A 5763-nucleotide genomic window follows, 5' to 3' on the forward strand; every position below is an offset into this window, starting at 1 on the left:
CATCGTCGCCTCTGAGAGGGTGAACACCTTCATGAGGATGCTCAATGCTCACGCATACCCTGAAGGCCGGTGTCAAGCAGTCAGCCCCCGCAGCGAGCATCGCTCACCAGCCAAGTCCTTCAAAGAAAATGAATTCTCCAAGCCACCTCCACACAAAGGAACATCAAGAAAAGGGCCTAGGCTCATCAAAGGGCCTAGAATCACAAAGGGGAAAAAGAAGTTGCCCTCATGCTCTCCTGCCTATCCCCCTTTTAAAGGGCCTAGCCTCATCGAAGCTTTCTGCTTCTCGAGCAGCATGCTGCTCAGCTGCTTGGCCATGTGTGACCACAACGGTTCCTCGTTGACCACGACATTTAAACCTTCTCACGCCTCACCTACCAGGTGCTGCTCACGAAGTGTCACGGTTATATCTCGTTCAGCTATGCTGTCAGCCTGGCGTTATCAGTATCTCACTCAAGCGGATATTACGCCGAGGCATCGCCATCCATGTGGCACTCCCCATTTGACCTCACCCCAACTTATAGGCGCCTCGTGAATTGAGTGTCACCTCTTTAAGCATTCTTTCTCCAGGGCAGTCCATCATTCCATCCCTTGTGGGTGCCTCTTCATTCCACACCCCTCGCGGGTACCTCCTTCATTCCACACCCCCCTGCGGGTACCTCCTTCATTCTACCCCTCAAGGGTGCCTCCATCATGCCACACCCCACGTGGGTACTACCTTCATTCCACCCCCCGTGGGTGCCTCTTCATTCCACACCCCCTTACGGGTGCCTCCATCATTCCACCCCCCCGCAGGTACCTTCATTCCACCCCGCGAGGGTACCTTCATTCCACCCCTCATGGGTGCCTCCATCATTCCACCCCCCGTGGGTGGCTCTTCATTCCACGCCACCCCCCCGTGGGTGCCTCCATCATTCCACCCCCCATGGGTACTATCATTCCACCCCCTCCATGTGCCTCCATCATTCCACCCCGCATAGGTACCATCATTCCACCCCCTGCGGGTGCCTCCATCATTCCCCCCCCCCCCCCCCCCCCCCCCCCGTGGGTACCTAGCTTCACACCACCCCCCACGGGTTCCTCTTCATTCCATACCAACCCCCCACAGATGCCTCCATCATTCCACCACCCGCGGTTACCTTTATTCCACCCCCCGAGGGTGCCTCCATCATTCCAACCCCTGCGGGTACCTCCATCATTCCATCCCCTGCGGGTGCCTTCGTCATTCCATCCCCTGTGGGTGCCTGTGCCTCTTCATTCCATTACCCCCGCGTGTACCTCCTTCATTCCACATCCCTGTGGGTACCTCTTTCACTCCACCCCCCGCAGGTGCCTCTTCACTCTTTCACTCCAGCCCCCGTAGGTACCTCCATCATTCCACCTACCCGTGGGTGCTTCCATCATTCCACCTACCCGTGGGTGCTTCCAACATCTCACCCCCACGGGTAGCATCGGACACCTCCTGTGAACACCACCATCATCAACCCCACACGGGCACAAACTGCTTGGGTCACAATAAATCTACTATTCTAGGCAATACTCAAAAAAGGGAAGAAGAGCCCCTGCCTCAGCTACCAGCAGCTACAATCGATCCGAAGTAGGGCCGCACCCTCAAAACTCTCAAGACTCCTCCGCCAAGGCTCACTACACTAGTGACCCCTCCTCCCCCCTTAAAAAAAAAAGAAGAAAAAAGAAAGAAGTCGGGCATGATGAGATTCACTGTGAGTAAAAATAAAATAGCTTCAGATGAACTTAGCCAAAAGGGGTATAGGTAAAATCACCCAACAAACAAAGCAAGGGCATGTGAAAACCCGCAAAGGGCACCATGAGTAAAAATGACAGGCGGGCATGGCCATAAATCCATAAGTAAAAGAGTTCTAGAAAAAACCTGTGAATGGCGAAAACCAGCAAAGGGCGATATGAGTAATAGCGAAAATGAACGAGTGGACGTGGCTTCGAAGTCACGGGTAAAAATGCCCCAACAAAGGGTATGGTGAAAACCACTCTGCTAGTGCCATATCCCTTCGGTTGAGGTGAAAACCCGCAAAGGGCACCTGGACCAAGCCTCTTTCTTCCGGCCTTCAGGCCAAACCTCCTCCTTCTGGCCCCAGTGCCTTCCAAAAAACAAAAAACAAATTTCAGCCCCAGTGCCCCAAAAAAAAAAACTCCGGCCCTAGTGCCTCAAAAAAAAACTCTAGCCCCAGTGCCTTTCAAAAAAAAAAATTCGGCCCCAGTGCCTTCCAAAAAAGACCTCCGATCCCAGTGCCTTCCAAAAAAAAAAACTCCAGCCCCAGTCAAAATTTTTGGCTCTAGTTCCACCTTTTTTTATCTCGGGCTTTAGTGTTGCCACCTTATTTTCGACACCGGAGCCTTAGTGCACCAGTGCCACCCTTTTATCACGGGCCTCAGTGCTGCCTCCTTATTTTCGGCACCGGAGCCTTAGTGCTTCGGTGCAACCCTTTTATCCTGAGCCTTAGTGCTGGCTCCTTATTTTTTGCGTCGGAGCCTTAGTGCTCCAATGCCACCTTTTATCCTGGGCGTTAATGCCACCTCCTTATTTTCGGCACCGGAGCCTTAGTGCTACAGTGCCACCCTTCTATCCCAGTCCTTAGTGTCACCATAACAAAAAAAAGTCCTCTTCTGATCTTCTCTTCCATCAAGCTCTTGCAATCAGGGTTAAAGTCATGACCCCGCCCCTGACCGTCCAACCTTGCCCTGACGGAGGGTGACCGAGCTTGGGTTCGTGATCCCAATGTGGCGTTTGTCTCTCAGGTTAGAGTAGATTCAACACCTCTTTCTCGAAAATCGAGCAAACCAAGGAAAGTAAAGGCTTACATAAGTCTAGAATTTAAAACTTGGCCAAACCATACGTCAAAAAGATGTTACATTATATTACATCCCAAAAGTGGTACAAAAGAGTGCAAGGCTTCAAGGCCCATAGATACAAAGTTACGAAGAACAATCTAAGTACTGTTAAGGGCCCAAAACCTACAAGATTCTCGAGCTTCTACGAAAAGTAGTAGCTTCAGTCTTCAGCTGCAGCCCACACCTCCAACTTGCAACTTGTTGCTTTCAATCTACAGGGAGAAGAATATAGGGTAATGAGCTTTGAAGCTCATAAGCTGATCTAGTGTTATGCATTAATATTAAACATACTCATGTGCAAAGAATAGTGTCATTAATCATCATTTATCATAGTGCAGTAGTCGAGCAAACTGGTTGTCAAATAAATGCAGCCAATATAACATGATATCTAATATAAAAGTGCATCCAACATAAGCAACACCAGGCAAGCAATACAAAGGAATCATAGTTCCAATATATGCATCTCATACTCACCTCCTCCTGCTAGTAGAAGCTCTATCCATCGGGCCAAGCCAATCCCATTGCTTAGGACTTCTACCATCCCACAGGAGGGAGGGTGATGACAAGTGATGCAATCCACTTTATAATACCCTCAACTCATGCACACGGTTCCCAATGCACATTGGGGGTTCGATAGGTCGTCAGCTTGCAAGGCATCAAATAAGATTTCACATCTCATATCATGAATCATAGGGAGGGACCCTCTTTTCTTCCCTAACTTATTCCAGTCATTGTGTAGGCTAGGGAATACGTCGACATCACTATCTTGGTGAACCTAGCTCCACTACCGATAGGCTTGGGTCCCACCATGTAGCTGCTAGTGTTCTCATCATTTAGTTCGGTATCCACTACCAAAGGCTCAAGTCTCAATGCATAGTAGTCATGCGATGACCAAAATGTTTCCCAGCCAATTAAAAGACATGGCCGGATAGGGAGGCTAAGGAAGAGCCATCGCTGAGTGAGTTGGAGAAGAGAACAGCGTCGGTTGGTAGAGCCAGACCCAGGTGGATTTGTGTGAAGAGGTCAGCGCTGGTTGGAAGAACCACCACCGGGTGAGTTGGAGAAGATGCCAGCGCCGGTTGGAATAGCCAGTGCTTGGTGGACTTGTGTGAAGAGGCCAGCACCGGTTGGAAGAGACAACGCCAGGTGGAATTGAGTGAAAAGGCCAGCGTTGATTGCAAAGGCCAGCGTCGGGTGAGTTGGAGAAGAGGTCAGCACTGATTGGAAGAGCCAGCGCCCGGTGGATTTGTGTGAAGAGGCCAGTGCCGGTTGGAAGAGCCAATGTCGAGTGAGTTGGAGAAGAGGCCAGCGTCGGCTGGATTGAGTGAAGCACGACTGAGAAGAGAAGAAAGTGTCAGCGTCTGTTGGATTGAGTGTCAGCGCTGGTTGTGTCTCTAACGTGCATGAGTTGACTATGCCACTTGTTGAATGCATGCTGATTGAGGGCCACATGTCTAGATTTTACAATCTTTTGGTGACACTTGGCCAGCCACCTCAACCCAAGAGTACTTAAGCCGCCTTCCTCACCCGTGCCACTCATTCTTACTTCATCTATCTCTTTAAGACATAAGGTGGGAAGAAGTGATTGTTGGTGGGCATCCATAGTTGGGTGAGTGAAAGCTGTGAGGAGAGAAGTGAGAATACACTACTATTGTTTAGGTAAGTGGATCCATCACCATTGCATGATAGTCGTAAGGATGCATGGAATTTATACATCTAAAATGAGAATGAAAGTGTATGTGATGTAAGAAAATCCTTACACCTTTTTATGTAGAAATTGGGGCTCTTGTCCTATAATAATGGTGAATGTCAAGAATGAATGCATGATTCTTAGATTATGTAAGAAATGCATGTTATGTCTGATTATGTGTGTGTTCACATTGTGAGATAATGGTTGTTATTATGTTCCTCACCATGAAATGAAGATCATGGCATGTAAGCTTGAGATATGTTATATGCCACTGTGAAATTCCAGAAGTTTGCATGTTCTTATAGGTGGTTTTGAACCCCCAAATTGAGTCCAATTGACCTCAAACCACCCCGTTGGAAAGATATATGAGTCTAGTAAAATGTTTGTTTTTACCCATTTCTGAAATTATTTACAGAAATGAAGTTATGTTTCAAAACGTGAAGGTATATTTTTATTGACTGTTTTCCTGGATTTTTCATTTATACCACTGTGGTCACTGATTTTAGATTGCCAAACGAAGTGCATTTCCGGCCAAACCATAGCCATTTGAAATATCTTTGAATTGCATAAAATTTGCATGGGAAACTGTTTTGAAAAGCTTTCTAGATTGAAAGTTATACCTTGCATTATGAAGGTATGTCACTGTGGCCAGTATTGATGAAAATCAGAACTATCATCATGTTTGCCACGAAATTTTGAACCACCAAATGGAATCCAAATGATTTTAAATTTGGTTTGTTAGAAAGATATACATCTTGCCTTAAACTTTTATTTTGTACCTTTCACAACTTTCCTTACGGTTTGATTGTTATAATGATCTAAAGCAGGGTACGTTGCTATCCACTATACGCAGCAGGGGGCAGTTAGGTAGCCCTCATTACCTTGAACCTTTAAGACATCAAACGAAATCCTGTTGTCTTTAAACCACTCCCAAGTGAGAGATAGGTGTGTATGACACCAAATTGATTTTGAAACCATCTTCAAACTCTAAATCGTCCAAACGTTAGAACCCCAATTGTGAGCGCTCGTGCACATGCATGATAATGAAGTTAGGCCGTGCTATGACATCGAAGCATGATTATGATGAATGCCCTGTTGCGATATGAATTGCATTGATTTTAATAATGCTTATGCTATATGTGAATGGATACCTACTATGTGAATGATGATATCATGATGCTTATGTTATATGTGAATGGATACCTACT

Source organism: Amborella trichopoda, chromosome 8, assembly GCF_054954075.1.
Source record: "Amborella trichopoda isolate Santa Cruz 75 chromosome 8, AtrichopodaSantaCruz75HAP2 v2.0, whole genome shotgun sequence".
Lineage (NCBI taxonomy): Eukaryota > Viridiplantae > Streptophyta > Magnoliopsida > Amborellales > Amborellaceae > Amborella > Amborella trichopoda.